This window comes from Eupeodes corollae, chromosome 2 (genome assembly GCF_945859685.1).
Source record: "Eupeodes corollae chromosome 2, idEupCoro1.1, whole genome shotgun sequence".
NCBI classification, from domain to species: Eukaryota; Metazoa; Arthropoda; class Insecta; order Diptera; family Syrphidae; genus Eupeodes; species Eupeodes corollae.
In genome coordinates this window covers 40,731,095-40,751,115 of record NC_079148.1, presented here as the reverse complement: position 1 = coordinate 40,751,115, position 20,021 = coordinate 40,731,095, and positions in this window count along the sequence as shown.

Sequence of the window (20,021 nt, the reverse complement as noted above, 5' to 3'; positions counted from 1 at the left end):
ACTATTGACCAAAAATACTCCATTACCAAGATCGGAATCTCAGACTGACATTTCGGTTTGCCTACAAGCTAAGTACGCACTAAATGTGAGAAAGTGTGTGTGAAATGATGAAAAACCAAACACATTCTCACATTTAGTGTTTCGGCCCATGAAAATGCTTCCTTATAGTCTGCAGGCACATCTAAATGCTTTATTTTGAATGTTTTAAGGGCTCGTTCCAAAACTAAACAATCCTAACCAACAGAATCTGAAGTGCTGACATGGTCTTAAATTGGAGGATTTGTATAGCTTTTTAATTTCAATCCAAATAAATGTTGTTAATGTATATAAAATAAGATTGCCAAAATACATATTTAACGATTTATTAGTGCTGGTTTTTATTTACTTAAATTATTTTCGAACGCAATTTGAGCTGCAACTGGTTAAGTATAATTGGAAATGGACAAAAGTGTAACACGATACTTTGTAAAACGACAAAACAGACAATTTTTTCAGGTGTAGTTGGCTTAGTGGTACCCGTGGCATGATGGTTAGTGCGTTGGACTGTCATGCCAGAGGTCTTGGGTTCGATCCCTGCCTATGCCATCTTAAGTCTTTTCACGGGTACTGCCTCTTGCGAGGAATTGACAAATTCTCCGAGAGTAACTCTTGTCATGAAAAAGTGCTTTCTCAAAATTAGCCGTTCGGAATCGGCATATAAACTGTAGGTCCCCTCCATTCCTGACAACATTACTCGCACACAGGAATGGTTGAGAGTTGTAAGTCACTAGGCCCTGGTTCTTAATGGACTGTTGCGCCACCCAATTTATTTTATTTATAGTTGGCTTAGAGCATTTTGTTGGCGACGTTTGAAGTTCAGGTGAAAACAATAGGGAGATGCCTCCGTATTTCTTTGTACAGACAATGCTACGAGAAGCATACTTGTGAAGTTCTATTGCCAACTTAAGCTAGTTTAGATTCCTCAATTAAATTAGTATTTACATCATTTAAGCAGTTCGATAATTGCAAGACCAAATTTTAGTTTTGTTTGTTGCAGGAATATTCCTGAAAATTTCTTTTTGAGGGACTATGTTAGAGTTAGAATTTTGTTTGTAGTTGGATTTTGAAATACACATTTGAGGTAACCATGTTTTAAAAATAAGTTGCTTTGTGTAAAGTATTTTGTATATATACGTAACTCATTAATTTTGTTATTATTAGCAGCACTTTTATTAAACATACCCTTTAAACAATTATAAGTTAACTTGAACTTTGGTAACTAAACCTTTTTACGGAATCAATGAAAATTATATTTTGAGTTAAACTGTGGGAATTCACTACAAAAAACTTCTTTACGTCAACAATAAACATTAGTGTCGATTATTTGATCTATTGAATGAATTGAATTTAGAACGATTTTTTCACGTTTTCATTTTTTGATATATGTATGTCAAAATTTTCAATTTATTTGTTCTGAATTTATTCAACAGGATCGCTATAATCGTTCTGATTAGTTTTTTAAAACATTGGTGTTCCTTTAATGCAAAGTTTTGTTTATAGCAAGAACATGTATGCATCCATCAATCAAGAATGTTATGGATCAAAATTAAAGCTTAAAACTGACTTTTTCATCGAAAAAAGTGAAAAGAAAAACCTGAAAAAAAAACATATTAACCTCCCCATTTTGTTTTTACTTTGCAAAGTGCCGCTAGCCCATGGACTAATTGTCAAAATTACAAATACAACAATCTAAACAAACGGGCTTGGGCGAGTGAAACGCATGAAAGATTCCGATATTGGTAAATGGAGTATTTTTGCTACTGACACTTGACCGTAATTTCCTGTCGTAGTTGTCAAATAAATATATATATAAATATATGGTATTTGTGGAAAATAATTGACAATTTACTGTCATGAAAATTTCTTTATTAAACGAAAAGATGACAACTTTCAGATATTTTCCTACAATTTGACAAAATTGTAAAATTGTTTATTGAACAAATTGCGACAACTCTCAAGTTGTAAATTAACAAATTGTCACTTGTCACCTGTCGCAATTGTCTATGTTTATAAAATAGGCTTTTGGCAAAACTTTTTTCGGAGTTAGTGTTTTTGAAAGCTGTCACTTGATTTATGCTCAGCAGGGCTGGCCACGAGACGAGTCCCGACGAAACTTTTGTAGTGTCGTACATTGGTTCTACAGAACAACATTGGTTCTACAGAATTGCCCAGCAGAGTCGATAATTCGAGCAACCATGCTGTGGCCTTCTAGATTTAACATTGCTATTCTATTTTTGTTGGGTTACGCAAATAAGAATCATAAAATTTAATATTTAATATTCGGAGGGTTATTGCTATAGTACGACCTAATTGCTGAAAGCTGTAGTCCAAAATTTGACCACTTGGGTGACATTTTTTCGAGGCACCCACCCGCTGCCGTTACTTGCCAAAAATCATTTTTTAACTTAATGGTAAGCACTTATCTCCATATTAAGCTTAATTAATACAATGAAGCCTATGCCAAAGCAACCTTAATGTATAATTCAATAAGTTCCAGCTTATTATTTATAATTCTAACCTTAAAAAGTACTGAAACACAAAATGTTTTAATTATGTGCAATTATCAGGCCTTTGGCTTTTCAATCGGATTATCATCAATCGATTGTTGATTAATTATTACTCCAATAAAATGTCAACAAAAAAAACACACACATACTTAAGGGTGTCCATACAATCCTCTGTTTATAATTTATAAATGTTAAAAATGTAATGCACACTCGATATATTTTTTGTTTTAACAATTTTACTTTGATGTTAAAAGAATTTAAATAAATGATTCATACTAATTAGTCGATGATGTATTATTTATCAAGGTCATGATAAATTTATTAATACAATGTGTAGATATTCAAATATATCTTTTGTTTTGTTAAAAGTCCTTTTAATTGTTCAAAATTAAATAAAGGCAAACTTTTTGTGTATAAACTTTGTTAGAAGGTCTTACTCCAATCCTCTCATTGCTAAAATAAGAATTTCTCTAGGTAATTATTTAGGGTCACTTTTTGTCATTTTAGTTCTTGTATATGTTTTGATAATTATTGCGGCCTTAAGTGTTATTGGAAATTCTTTGATAGGTTAATGTTGTATATACTAAAATTCGTTAGGCAAGGATCTATTAGGAAACAATTTTGTTAAAAACTGAAAGCTAATAGTGTCTTTAAAAAAAATTTTTTCCACAATGACACATTTTTTTTAAATAAATAAAAATAGGAATATGACCAGCCTCTTATTTCAAAGAACCAAACAAAGATAACGAGTAATACTTAAAACTAAATAAATAAAAATGAATAATGCAACATTTTCACCCACCAAATTTTTTAAAGTTTCTTCAATTTAATCAAAAGTCATTATGTGTTTTATTAAATTGAGTGATGAAAGGTATAAGTTTTGTGTTCTCTATAAAATAAAATAAAAATTTATAGATCAAGATATACAAAAATGAAAAATATTTAATAATTTAAAATCGTTATTAAACATTACGAAAATTATATTGAAAAAAAAAAAACAATATTATTCAAACGAGTTGTAGTTGAATCCATAAGTTAGTTCATAATCCGCTTAAAAAGCACACACAATATTAAAAAACCAAACAAAATAAACATATTTTTCACTTATAAACCATACACAAATTGAAGTGTATAGTGTACATATACAGTACATGAATAAATAAATATACATATGTATATTAATATTAACACATACCTATGTATATACATTATACACCTATATTTCCAAGGTTGTATAAGCATTGACTTTTCAATTTTTTTTTTTACAAAAATAAGAGAAAAAAAAGAAAACAATATAAAATAATGAATCACAAAAAGAATTGTATTTTTTTTATTCAATTCATGCTCCAAGCGGATCTAGCAAACAATAACAAACAAATAAGCTGTGAATTGAGAAAGTACATATACGAACGTGGCATTTTTTGTATGGTGTCCTTTCAGGTTAACGTACATAAATTGCACAAAAAGAAGGACTCACATGGTTGCCGCACAGAATTGAAATAATGTATGGCTACAAAAAAAAGCAATAAAGAGCACAAAATAAAATTAACTAATGTACTCGTATTTACTTGACATGTTCTAAATGCATTCTCATATTTTTTTTTAAAAAATACTGTCCATGTTTTCACTTTGAGTAGATGTATGAAAATGTTAATAATTTGTTTGATATAATTTTGAAAATAAACTAGTTCGCAAAATCATTGATTTTATTTGTTTAAGTTTTAAGGTATATCCTTCTACACGCACTTAAAAAAACCACACAGTCACTATACTCCTTACAAGCTTTAACTTTATTGTTATATGTTTAAAGTATGTGGTGTAATTAATTTCCATAAAAAACTAATTTACCAGCATAAGGGATTATTCATAGTTATGATGGTAGTCATTAGTATACCTTTATACCTTTGAATGAACTGCACCATTAAATTACCTATGCTACTGATGTTCGTACTGATACCTTTCCTTCCAATACTTTACTACCGACAAAAAAAGGAGCACGTATAATTTTCCTATTCCCTTGAATTTTTTCACTTTGAAGGTTTATATTTTACACTCGTATGTTTTAAACTTATTTTTATCTAGAGTTCTTTTTTCTTCCTTTGGGTAAGCATTAAAGATTAAAGTTGTGGTAAATAGGTGTAAAATAAAAAAAATGTCACAAGGTAGAAGACAATTTGTTAATTAATCAAACTAAATGACATCATTAGTTTGAGGATTTAGTTGCTAACCAGGAAATATGTTTCAGTATACTATACAAATGAGGTTCTATGATTTTCAAAAACAATATGGAGAGAGACTGGGCTGTCTTCCCATTAAAGTTCCTGAAAACATTATTTACGTCGCTTTAACAACATTGTAAAGCTTTTGGTATCACCCTTCTTAAAACCGTTGTTTTAACTGATTATACTATAAAGAGATTCGTCCCTTAGCCCTACTACGTGAATGTGGAATGCTTTGCCACACTCTGTCTTATTGAGGAATTCAAAACCAAAAACAAAGGCTATGATTAGATACACACTGATAACTTCCCATCCCGTCTGTTGGTTTTTCTAGCTTAAAAGTTTGTCTTTATGTACTCGTAACAATTTTAACCAAAATTGCGTTATTTTTTTGTAGATTTTAGTTTTTATGAAAAAACCGACTGTTGGATTTTTATATAAAAATTACTGAATATCGAAAACAATATTTTCTGTGAAATAAAATAAGTTTGAAGCCAATATTTTTAATTTTTGAAAAGCTATTTGAGTCAAAAATAAATTTTTAGCAACTTTTGTTAAATTTTGTTTAGGTTTTTAAGTTTTTGTAAAAAATTCTGTCAATTCAATTTTATTCAAAAATTTTACTAAATGTTTACAACAGTATTTTTGAAAGATAAAAGGAGTTTAAGGCCAATATCTACAATTTTTGAAAAGATATTTGAGTCGAAAATCATTTTTTACCAACTTTTGTTAATTTTTTTTGGTTTTATAATTTTTTGTAAAAAAAAAACTGTCAATTCGAATTTATTCAAAAATTTTACAGAATGTTTACAACAATATTTTGGAAAGATAAAAGTAAATTAAAGCCAATATCTCAAAGTTTTGAAAAGATATTTGCGTCAAAAATGAATTTCTACAAATTTTTATTAATCTTTGTTTTAGGTTTTTTTTGTAAGAAAAACAGTCAATTCAATTTTTCTCAACATTTTTCAGAATGTTGAAAACAATATTTCTTATAAGATAAAATAAGTTTGAAGCCTAAATTTTAAATTTTTGAAAAGATATTGGAATCGATATTCAATTTTTACCAATTTTGAGTAATGTTTTTTTAGATTTTTATTTTTTATAAAAAAACTGTCAATTCGATTTTTCTCAAAGTTTAATCAGATGTCAAAAACATTATTCTCCGTTGCACAAAATTGTTTTGGAGATGAAATCATATTTTTGTCGTAAAATTTTGAAGGTGACAATTCTTTTTCAGTTTTTTTGATTTATAAAAAAAACCGTTATCTGGATTTTTTTTTCAAAAAATACATTTCTTTGATATCACGTTAAAATGTATTATATAAAATTTAATTCAAATCTTTAGGGTTTTTGGTTCGTAAAATATTAAGGGTTAACCAAAATGTTCACCTTTTTCTCAAACTGCATTTCTGCATTTTTCTGCCCCTTCTGCATTTTTCTGCCTTATTATCTGTTTTAAAAAATGTATTTTAAATCGATATCTCTTCTGGTTCTTGAGCTATGGATGACGAAAAAAAGTCGCAAACGTACGAACGTACGGACATACGAGCTTACTTACACACGCACGCACAGACCTATTTCTAAAAATCTTTTATTTCGACTCTAGGGACCTTGAAACGTCGAGAAATGTCAAAATTTTCAATTTGAAAAATCGGACTCATTACAATAACTTCCTATGGGAAGTTAATAAGGGTTTTCAACATCCCCTTATAAAAACAAGAAAAGAATTTCATTTCATTTTTGTGTTTTTAGTTTTTTTTGTACATATGTGTAAAGCCATTTATACTTTTTTTTGAAATCTGGCCATTCGTAAACATAAATCAAAATCAATTTAAAATAAATGTTTTCAACTTGTTTTGAACAAATTTTGAATATTTGTTATGTTTAAATTTTGACTTTAAAACAAATTGTAGAACATTTGCAACAATATTGTTTTTATATGAAATAATTTAAAATTTAAAATTGGATTTTTCGAAAGTCTTCAGATTTGAAAATAATATTTATAGTTTTATATTAATTTTTTCAAATAATTTGATTTGAAATAAAAAATCAGTTATCAGTTCATTTTTTAAGTTCCTATTAAAACATTCATACCATTTTTTAGACTTTACGAATTTTTCCAAATTCATTTCAATGCATTCCGATGTTCACAAATATCGAATAAAATTAATTGTATTTCAATATCTTCGCTGTTTTTTGACATAAAAAGTCAATAAATGAGAACGATTTCAAGACCATTAAAAAAATGGCAGATTAAACATTTTTTTTTAATCTAAGCAACCGTTTTGATTTCTTGCAAAGTCTTTCCCTAAGTCCCACTTTGGTACACTTATAAATGGGTTATTTGGCATTAAGGGCCACAATAGCTTGTGGTTTATTTCCATAGAAAGAAAGTCAATTTGCACCATTCAACCTTACCATACTCATTCTCAAAAAATTAGGATCGGTGACCTAAACATCGCTAGCTCAAGATCCAAACAGTGACTTCTCTGGAATGCAATAGAGATTTTTCGATATCGTGCTTAAGTTCTAAAAATTTTGTTCACCTTGTTTCATTAAAAACGATTTTTCCCAAAAACAATATGTAATTACGTTTTTCAACATCTCCAGAAATTATTCATTGAAAAGACGTATCAGTTTATGTTTTATTTTTGCTCAAAGTTTAGATCAGTGGCCGTTTAGACGATTTCAAAATAAGTTATGAAGAAAAATTGACTCCAGGTTTTGGTCTGCAAATGGGCACGTTCCAGCACGTTTGCAGCTGTAATTTCAACACCATGGTCACTATTTACTGTTAAAAAGATCCTTTTAGAGGAACCTTTAAGATTCCAATTTTTATCTGCACAATTTTCTAATGTTAGTTGAATCACCTTATTCACTTTTTCACTGAAAAATGTGTCTCCTATTAGTTGTATTTTGTCTGCATTATTAAAAAACTGGGAGTAAGGACTCAATGCTCTGTTAGGTACATACATATATGATGGCAACCATGTATTTTTAAATTCATTGAAGAATTATAACAAAGAGGTTTAATTTAGGGATGGAAGGAAGAAAGGAAGGAAGGATTCAATGAACTACAATGTCTCCGTTTATATTGGTGGCGTCGTCGGCGTCACCAAGATTCATCCTCGCATTTCAATTGACTATATAGGTATGTGTAATACAAAAATACAGACATCGTAAAATGCAAATTAAATGTCATCATCCTCATTTGATCCCACAACCTTCCACTACTCCCCCTACCCAACCTATACCTAAACTACCTACAACAAAAGATTATCCTATCATAACAAAGCATATGACTCTTGTATATACATTTTGGAAGATAGCGTAGCAACAAAAACAACGACAACAAAAAGAAAATAATAATAATAAAACTAAGAAAACCATTTTATCGTATAGGATAAGAATCTGATTAAAATGATTTCGAGAAAAATTTCAACGATTTACAACATCATTAATTTCGTATACTCTCTCTGACTGACTGAGTGCAAAGTGAGTGAATGAGTGGAAACTGAAAATCTGAAATGTTTGCTGCCAGAAATGGATCGTTAACAAAGCAAAGTAAAGCACCAAAGCAAAGCATAGTATAAGGCTAAGGCAATGTTAGGCTAGGAAAGGAAAGGAAAGGCACCACGGAACCATTTTATGAAGAAAAGGAACTGATGGCTTTGTGGATGCAACATCCTTTTTGAATCTCGAGTGCAGATTGTTACCGCTTTTTGCGAATTGCTGCTGTATTTTTAATATCCTGTATCTCTGGCTGTGTAAGCTTTCGATATCCTGTCATTTGAATGACGTTGTTGGTTTTGATGTCATACAAATCGAACTATAAAGATATAAATCCTATTAGGATGATGCTTAGTTTTATTTATTCTGCATACAAATATATGGTTGTATGTATATGTTTGGCATTGTGTGAATTTTTCCTTCAATTACATTTTTTATTTTTTCTGCAGTGTTATTAAATAATTTAAAATAAAAATTCAAAAAATCAGTGTTTACCTACCTTACTAAAAATAAATTACAAAAAAATAAGTGAATATAATTATTTATTATTGCAAATTTAATATTGGACCACAATCAATGAAATGGGTACAGCCACCTGATTACGCAGTTTATTATCATGGATAGCAGAGCAAACATTAATTACAGTTGACCGGATATATAACTAATAGAAGCAAAAAAGAAATTAAATCATCAAGTAAGTATTGAATTGATTTTGTATGCATTTTTTTTTTATTTATTGACTCAAATGAATCAAAATCTTTTTTGTTTTACCAATTTATTAATGAGTTAATATTAATAATAATAATCTATTCAATAAAAAAATTATATTTATAAATTTTAAATTAATGAGATTAATTTTTAGCTTTTAAGAGCAACCTGAGTTAAATATATTCAAACAAAAAAGTTCTCTGATAAACAAATATTAATAGCTTTGGTTTTATGAAGTGCTTACTTTATTTTTGTTTTTTGCTTCCTCAGGCGTTTTCTATTTTAAATACAAATAAGTTTTAAACTTATTATAAAACACATGTAATATAAAACCTTTTTTTCAATTCAACACATAGTATAATAGTTAGTGCGTTGGACTGTCATGCCAGAAGTCTCTATGGACTGTTCCGACCTTTTGTCTGTCTGTTATTTCTGAGGTGCATTCAGCTCAAACCATTGAGTGAATTGATTTAAAAACTGGAAGTTAAGGTCTGAAACAGATTTGTTTAATAAGTGGTACAAACAAATATTTTGGTCAAAAATCGAAAATTCGAATTTTTCTAGAAACGAACTGATAGATTTTTATGAAATTGTCTTTATTTTTTTTTCTTAACTTATATTCTTTTAATAGAAAAAATATATACATATATTTGTATTTTTCAAAAAAACGCACACAAGCGTTAATATGTCAAAGACTTATAGTCTTGATAATATTTGATGATAAAAAATATCAAATGTTTTTTTTTTAAATTCGATTTCTCAAAAGCTGGTAAATATTTTTAAACAAACGTTTAATATAAAACGTATATTAACAAACTCTTATAAACTGCAAAAATATTTTTAAACTAACATTTAAAAATTGTATACCTACATACAAATTTAAATTAACCCTTAGCAGCCACACGGGGGTGATGCGTTACACTGGGCTTAAATAAGTGGAGTAAGAGTTCTTCATCACACCCATTTTAACGTACGGTGTGGCAGTATGGTGGACTGCTTTAAAGAAAGGTATAAACAGGGATAAGCTAAATAAAGTATAACGTTAAGCTTGACTATGTATAAGCGGATCGCTTCGCACGACCCCGTCTGCGGCACTACACACCTTACTCTACCTTACACCTCTTGACATATGTAGCAAACAAATAGCTGCAAGCTCTGCTATTCGCCTCAAAGCTTCGTCGCAGTGGACTAACAACAACATTGGCCACTCTGTAATTCTAAGGTATTTAGAATCAATTCCAAAGCACACAGGCTACACTATCCCCAACTGCAATTCGACAGAAACTTCCAGATTTCTATACCTCCCAGATCTTTTTGGGAAGATAGGACATTCTTGGAGGATGTGTCAAGTCAAAACATCTGGCCAACACTGGATTTAAAACGTTCAAGGTGCTTGCTCTCTCTAAGCAGATCGCTTATAAACTCGATAATAGGTGTCATAACCGGACACTGTCTAATAGGAAAGCACGCCACGAGACTAGGCGTATTCTCAAATGACTTTTGCAGAAGCTGTATTGACGAGGAAGAGGAAGAAGCGGTTCTTCATCTTCTCTGCACATGCCCTGCTCTAGCTCGAAAACGCAAGAATTACTTGGGAGAATTCTTCTTTAACGATCTAAACGATCTAAATCATATCGGTATAATCAGCCTCTCACGTTTCGTAAGGGACTCAAGATGGTTTAATTGAGCTTAGGAGGAAGCCTCAAGATTTATGTGGTATCACAATGGGCCATTAAACTGGCCTAAGTGTGTCCGTTTCCATCTTGGACAGCCACTATAATTAATCTAACCTAATCTAAGAGTTCTTAAACCTGTATGGCAGCGTTTTGAGCCTTTGTTTCATTAACCTGGGGTAACTTGTTGCCCCAATGTGATCATAACCAATTGTGTATTCAAATATGTTTTTTTTTTAAATTGGTTTTAAATGAAACAACCAAAACTATAACAAATGAAGAACTTGATAAAATCAGGTAGAACTTTTAAAGTACCCACAAACCTTGTTCATTTGGGTTTTTTATCGTGGGGTTGAGTTACCCCTTGTGGCCTGTATAAGATTGGGCCGTTAAGGGTTAAAAAAAAACAAGTCTAACAATTTGCGAAAAAATAATTAAATGAAAATTATATTTTTGAAGACAAACTTATTTAATTGGTACATTTTTTAATTTTAAAATACATATTCTATAATAAAACTCCCCGATAAGGTTTTTTTCCTGGTGATAAAATTCCATTATGTCTATCGGTTTTGAGAGCCCTAATTCAAAACTGACTTTAAAATAGATCTAGTAATTAAGGTTTTTGAGGTATTATATAAAACACTTATACAAGGCTTTTTGAGGCTACCTATATCCATGAAATAACTTTTTTTCCGAATAAATTTGTTGTAGATTTCTAAATCTATAATCCTATTCTTCGATATTCACTTGAAATATTTATATATATTTTATAAAAAGTTCAACAAAACCTAATAACTTCTTTGATTTCACGTGTACTAAATAAAAGAACGATCAATCAAAAAAGGCAAAACAGTTTGAAAGTAATTTGTATTCTTGTAATGGATCTGTCATCTAAACAATTTTACCAAGTTTTTGAGATATATTAAGAAATTTTAAAATAATTTTGAAAACGTGTATTTTTAAAGATTGATAAATTGTTTAAAATTAAATTATATAAATCAAGACTTAAAGTTAACTCCAAAACGTATTTTTTAATACTATGGAAGTACTAGCATCAAAATTAACTCAAAACTTCATATTGAGTAAAAAAAAACAGCATTCCCATGCTAATTGCGATTTTGTAAATTTATAAATATGTTAAGAAATAATGAAAATAAAATAAAATAAAATTCAAACCAATCTAATCTGAGTACAATATAGATTCATAACTAATGATAACTTCCAGAAACAAAGTACAATTTTGAATTCAAAGTGTATCTAGAAGACATTGACTTTTCGAAATCATGATACAATTTATTGTTACACTATAATTATGGCGCTGTAAACAGTTCATCCTTAAATATATTAAAAGATATTTATTTGCTTTTATACTTTGTAACTTTTCATATTGCTGCTGTTAAACGTTTTGCTTTGCTTAAAATAAAAAAAAAAAAAACTTTTATTGTACAAACTCTTCTAAAAGATGTATAGACATAGTGATTATTAGTCGAACTGAATTTTCAAAATGTTCGTGCCTTAATTCATTGAGGTATCTCACAAATTTTACTTTTTTCAAAACGTTGAAACAAAAATACCAAAAAAAAACGGGATGATAATTTTATTAGAACTTATTAGATGAATAATGATTTTATGAGATTTCCACATAATTTCATGTTTAAACAAAATTATATAAACAAATTTTAAGTAACAAATGTTTAATACAAAAAAGTTGGTAAATGCTTGAATGTAGCATGCGTTTTTAGAATATTGAAGTTCCTTTGTTGTTTACAATCAATTGCATGTTTTTCAAAATATTTACAGAAAAGTCTTCGCCCCATTTTTGAGACATGCATAAATTAAACTATTGGATGTATTAACTTATTCAAACGTTTATCATTCGAATTGTGTGGAATTTTCAGATTTGAAAGTTGGTTTTCAAAAAACGGTGACTGTACTATTTTATCTAAAAGTTATATATAGAATTGTGCGACCGATGTAAAAACAATTGCAACTCTCATATTTTGCCCAACTTGAAAATTGGTGGTCTGGCTACATGCTAACACCAAATATTATTTTACTTTAATAGTTCCAAGTTAATACCCTACAAATTATTCTAAGCAAAAAAAACAATTTTTAAAAATAATTCGTTTTTTGTAAGAAAACAGTTAGTTTGTAAAAAGGCCTTTCTTGATACTAATCAAATTATATATAATATAAAAATTACAAATTATTTCTTTCTACGTAAGGCATTTAAATTGTACACATTTTATTTGTTTCATTTAAATTCTGTTAAATGTTTAAATATACGTTGACTACAATTAAATCTATCCAAAAAAAGAGCTTATGTAAAAGTTTCGTGTGTTTTTAAAAACTTAAATTTGCCATCTTTAAAGAAAATAAACTTATTATTAAGGTTTGGGCTATCTCCTAATCGAAAAATTGAAAGAATTAGTAATATCTGTTTTTTGCTCCCCCAAAATAATGCAATAAGGTAGCTAGAATGTCAAGTTTGATGAAATGTTCATTTTGATGTAATTTCATTCAAATAAAAAGCTATACAATTCTGAAGCATCGTACTTCAACACTTTGTTTCTCGCTTTTAAAAAAATGTTTCCAGCTATAAGAAAATAAAATTATTTCATGTAATTCAATTTCCGGTGCCAACATTTACTATTCTCATGGAAAAATATGTCTATCAATCATTTTTCCAACATATCCAATTTTATTCATGATTCTAATGGATACAAACATATTCACAAATTTGAATAATGCGGACTTATGAGTCATCAGGGAAAGTTCAGTCGTAGGTACAATATACCGAGGGTTTGATGATTGTCTGAATAATTTTTTTAAAGTTGTATATTTAATTGCTTGTTGGATTTAGTCATCCATCGATTAAAGTTTTGGTTGATTATTTATAAAAACAACCTTTATTTTAAACTTTTGAAAGAAAATCACTAAAAATATATTTGCCCAAATAGGAATCGTTTAAACTATTACTCGTAAATAGCCCAAAAAATGGATGACATCCAAATGGTATAAGGATACCATAATTTGATTATTTCCTCCAACTGCAGTTTCATGACAATCATTTAAGACCATTCTTAGAAATCGTTTTTATTGGTTAGTACGTTGAAGGATCTAAAGTACCAAAAATGTAAAAAACAAGAATTTTCCAAATGAAAAAATTTCAAAAAGGGTTTTCGCATGAAAAACTACACTTATCGTAAATACACAGGAAAATAGTAAAGAAAAGAAGAAAATAAGTCTTAAGGAATAATGGGTGTGAATGACGTGGGTATACACCTACCACAATAGGAGTTCAAATAGGTTTAAGTGTGCATTAGCATCACCATCAGGCAATCCTCGTAGCAGAAAATAGGTTGAATTTAATTCACTTAGAAGAAAACAGGATTCTTTGTTGTACGCGGAAGAGGATTACAAACGAACAAAAAGGCAAAAAATTAACTAAGTAAAAACTAACCAAAAGAATAAATAATGTAAGGAGTAATCTTCCAAAGTTAATCACTAAACATTTTTGAAGAGAGAATTTTATGGTGTTGAATGTGAATGTTGCTGTAGTGAATAATATACATTTCACATTTTGTCCCTGAAAAGCTAACATGAATAGTACCATCCTCGTTTACCTCACACTCCCCGCTACTTCCGAACTAACCCATTGAAATAGATAAGATTATATTCCAAAGTACAAAACTCTACAAACGAGCACGATTTCATCTACTTTTATCGTTTATAATACTTTTGCAACACATGAGTGTGTGACCAACAAAACAAAATTATTATTTATTGGATAAAGATAAAATATCTAAGTTGATGGTGTATCTATCTATTTTTATTTGATATTTGTTTTCTTTTGATTGTGTATGAGAAAGGACATGTTGTTTCAATTAGACACTTAGCAAAATAAAAGGAAAATAAAAAGAAAAAAAAAGCACTTCTACAAAACAATTTATAAACTTTTCTAGGAGTAGGTTAGTTAAGGTAGGTAATGAGCAACGAAAGCTTTAAAAATAAACTCGAAGTATAAAACGTGTGCTGGTGCAGAGTTGATGCAAGAGGTAACTTTACTGTACACAAAGCTTGAGAATTAATTAATTGCACGACATTAACGCTGTTGAACACTTTTTCTTTGCCAAAGGGCTTCAAGTTGAAACACAACAATTTCAACCCATTTATAATATCTTTTGAGTAGCGAGAATTTCCGCTTCCTAGAAATTTGTACAGCAATAAAGATACATAGATATAAAAGTTATCATGTATTCGCAATTCGTTGGAAGTTTTATATGTACAAATTTGAGCTACAAACAAAAATACAAAAATAAGGTCTCTTTTGGGTTGTTGAAATTCACAGATTGGAAAATGCATTTACTTAAGTGCATTTAATTGCTTAATGTATATTTGGTATATCTTCATTTTTATTATACCTTTAATAAACTTCCTTTATTTGCCCTTTCATTCATCTTTCTTAAATTAGTACAAATTCAATCATTTCAATAAATATAATTTCATTGTTTATGTTGGTAATATACTTTATTTTTTTTTCACTTATTTTTGTAGGTTTTTGTGATGATGATGATTTTTTTGAAGTGAAGAGACATGGAATTAATGTTGCGGAAATTACCTACATCCCGATATGATGTAAGAAACTTCCTTTTTATATCCCAACTTGTTTGGTATCTAGGTTTGCTTTAACTAACGTACATAACATTTTACTGGAGGACAATTTCTGGTTCAGTGAAAATGTCAAATCAAGAAAAAGTGTTGCGCTATAAAAGTAAAATGATATTTTTTTTGTGTGGTTGAGTAGCTATATAACTGGAAGAATTGATATGTTTAAAGTTTGACAATGTTGATACGATCATTTTTAAGCCATTGTATATTACATTCCAAAAAGGAAGCCAAAAAAAGAACTTTAAGTAAACCTTAAATACAGTTTTTAATGTAAAGTGCCATAGGACAAGAAAATACTTTGAAAAAAGAAGGCGTTCATTTTAAAAACATGAAACTCTACTGATGATGATCTTTTTGACTAAAAAAAATATGTAGAGGCCATAAAATCGACAATAATTTGCCAGTTAATGCTGTAATTGGTATTTTTAACATCCCATGCAAAGTTATTGTAATGGGTCCGATTTGTCAAATTGAAAATTTTGACATTTCTCGACGTTTCAATGTCCCTAGAGTCGAAATAAAAGATTTTTAGAAAGATGTCTGTGCCTGCGTGTGTACGTACGTTCGTACATCCGTTCGTCCGTACGTTAGCGACGTTTTTTTTCAAGAAAATTGCGAGGATGTTTTTTTTACCATAGCAGTTTGAAAAAAGGTGAACATTTTGGTTAACTCTAAATATCTTACGAACCAATGACGCTAGAGACTTGAATTAAATTGTATGTAATATATTGTAACGTAATATCAAAGAAGTATATTTCTTGAAAAAAAAAAAAATCCATTTAAAGTTTTTTTTTATAAATCAAAAAAACTGAAAAAAAATTGTCACCTCCAAAATTTTACGACTAAAATATGATTTCATCTCCAAAACAATTTTGTGCAACGAAGAATAATGTTTTTGACATCTGATAAAATTTTGAGAAAAAACGAATTGACAGTTTTTTTTATAAAAAAATAAAATCTAAAAAAAAATTACTCAAAGTTGGTAAAAATTGAATATCGATTCAAGTATATTTTCAAAAACTTGAAATTTAGGCTTTAAACTAATTATATCTTATAAGAAGTATTATTTTCAACATTCTGAAAAATGTTGAGAAAAATCGAATTGACAGTTTTTTACCAAAAATAAAAACCTAAAAAAAGAGATTAATAAAAGTTTGTAAAAAATTAATTTTCAACTCAAATATCTTTTCAAAATGTTGAGATATTGGCCTTAATTTACTTTTATCTTTCAAAAAATACTGTTGTCAATATTCAGTAAGATTTAAAAAAAAAATCGAAGTGACAGTTTTTTTTACAAAAAATTAACAAAAGTTGTTAAAAAATTTCGACTCAAATATCTTTTCAAAAATTTGAGATATTAGCTTCTTACTAATTTCACTTCTAATAAATATTGTTTTCAACATTAGGACAAATTTTGAGAAAAATCGAATAGACAGTTTTTCTTACAAAAAATAAAAACCTAAAAAAAATGTATAAAAGTTGGTAAAAATTGGTTTTCGACTCAAATATCTTTTCAAAAATTGTAGATATAGGCTTGAAACTACTTTTATCTTTCAAAAAATATTTTTGTTAACATTCAGTAAAATTTTGAAAAAAATCGAATTGACAGTTTTTTTTTACAAAAATTAAAAACCTAAAAAATTTAACAAAAGTTTTTAAAAATTGAATTTCGACTCAGATATCTTTTCAAAAGTTTGAAATATAGGTTTCAATCTAATTTTATTTTATAAGAAATACTGTTTTCAACATTCGGTAAAATTAAAAAAAAATCGAATTGACATTTTTTTACAAAAAATAAAAATAATGCTAAAACTTGGTAAAAATTTACTTTCGACTCAAATATATTTTCAAAAATTAAAAATACTGGGGTGGAATCTGCTAAGGTGATTGTTGACTATCAATTTTTTGATAGTCAAATTGACTATCATTTTCATTCCGTCTGTGTAAGATGATTCAACTCAATTCAATTCGATTGAACAATTTCAGATTCAAATTGTCAAAATTCGTTGTTGCCTTGGTGAAATTTTAAATTGATTCTTATAAAATATCTAAATAAGAGTTTCAAATTGGCTGATTTTAAATAAAATTCTTACTTTTCTTGCTTTTTTCGAATGTCGTAAGCTTTGTCGGTCACAGGAATGTGTTTTTTAAAAGAAACAAAGTGAACTAAGAAAATTTTCCAGTCGTTTGTGTAAGCGTCTGGTAGCTCTATTCGGAATAAAAAAATTTGTTTGAAAACGACTATCACATTTTTTTGTGACAGCTTTTTAGGTATCAATTTGACTATCACCTTATGTAGATCAAATTCGATCATTTTGATTGTCATTTATCAACAATCACCTTAGCCGATTCCACCCCTGGCTTCAAACTTATTTTATTTCACAGAAAATATTGTTTTCGATATTCAGCAATTTTTATATAAAAATTCGACAGTCCGTTTTTTTCATAAAAAAATAAAATCTAAAAAAAAATAGTACGCAAATTTGGTAAAAATTGATACGAGTACATAAAGACAAACTTTTAAGCAAGACAACTCGACAGATGGGATGGGAAGTAATCAGTGTGGGTCGCATCCCAGCCTCTTTTTATTGAAACTAATCATTCAAATATTTTTGACATGTTGTTTAAAGCTTCTTATTAAAATCAATCATTTCCTTATTAGAATTGAGCATTTAAGTTCAAAGAGTTTGCTAACAAAGTTGTCAGTTGAATAATTCCGAAAAAGTTTCAAATTACCAACAATATTTGCATCAAAATCTATTCTTGTTTACTAGAATTTTAGCCAAAAACCAATTTTAAAGCTACTTAGCTTTTGCGTATTATTTTTATTCTTATAGATTTATATTTTTTATGAAAATTGATTATTGGATTTCTATAAAAAAAATTTACTGAATGTTGAAAACAATATTTTCTGTGAGATAAAATTAGACTGAAGCCATTATTTTTCGTTTTTGAAAAGATATTTGAATCGAAAGTAAATTTTTACCAAGTTTAAGCAATTTTTTTTTGTAAAAAAAAGGTCAATTCGATTTATTTTTCTCAAAAATTTATCAAATGTTGAAAACAATATTATGTATTTAAGATAATAAATAATTACACATTTCTGAAAAGATATTTGCGTTGAAAATCAATTTTGACCAACTTTAAGTAATGTTTTTATTTTTTCAAAGAACTTTCAACTCTATTTTTTCACAATTTTATTTTATTTTATTTTATTTTATTTTATTGAATGTTGAAAACAATATTTTTTTTTAAGATTAAATTAATTTATAGCTTATATCTGAATAAATTTTACCAACTTTTAGTAATGTTTTTTAGTTTTTATATTTATTTTTCTGAAAATTTTTATTTTTTACGTGATTATTCGTTACATTGAATTATTTTGGATTTTGATTCAGCATCAACTTATTTTCTTAAAATATTTAAAATTTTTGTCGAACAAATTTGTATGGATTATTTTTAGCCTTGAAAAAAAAAACAACTATCGCAAAACGGCTTGAAATATTAACCTCCAATTTTGAACTTAATATACGTAATGGTTAAGGCTATTGGAATTAGGACCATCATTATGTCATATTTGATTAAAATTTCGAGTTTGATATTTTTACGAATGCAACACTTGCCATATAGTTCGTATATGTTGCAAGAAAAATAAGTATTAATTTCGTTTGGTCTCAACAAAGATAATAAATAAAATTTCCAGCTCAAAAATTTAAGGAAAGTCTTTAAAGGTAACATTTTTGGAATAATTTCATGGACCAGTAAAAAATGCAAACTGTCATCGTTTCCGAATAGCATTGAATCAGTCCTTATATGGTGACGGAATATTGGTTAAAAATAAATAATTTGGGTGGCGCAACAGTCCGTTTGAGAACTAGGGCCTAGTGACTGGCAACTTTCAACCATTCCAGTGTGCGAGTACTGTTGTCAGGGACGGAATATTGGTTGGTGTTGATTAAAACATGTGTGCCAACGTGAGTGTCAGTGTAGGCATCAACGTGTTGACAACATTTTTTCACGATTACAAGACTTTACACCCTTTTAACATATTTGGCCTCCATCTTTAAGTTGACCCTTTTATTGTTGGGTACTTGAGATTCGAATACCTTTAAAAAAAATGATGCCAAGAAAATTTTATTTCCTAAAAAATGAATTTATGAATTTTGAAGCTTTCATTACAATCCACAGTAAAGACTTTTCTAATAACTGCAAAGGTATCACTAATTTTAAAACCACATCGAACAGCTTGAAATCATCCAGCCTTAACTTCAATTCTTGATTGCAGATTATTTAAGTTCTTGGAACGCCAATTTTTATTATTACAAATAAATGTTCAATATCAGGTACCAGTCTATAAAGGAGGAATTCAAAGTTGCCAGTATGCCAAAATCCAGTGTCCAAATCATTGAAAATCTCTGAAAATCATAGTTTTCATCAGTCTTTACAGCTTATGTATTTTGATGTATGGTTTTTAAAAATGAAGCCAAACATCTTTAAATCAAATTTATATTTGAAAAGAAAAAATTATGTTCACAGATGTTAAAGTAAGCTTTTTTTGGAATTTCTCTTAGTCCATTATTTTGAACTCTTTTTTTATTCAATTATAGTTTCATTGTATTTCATCCCAAAATCAATCCGCTAAGAATATTTTCTTTAAAGCCTCTTACATATTTTTTTCTTTGGATACGTTA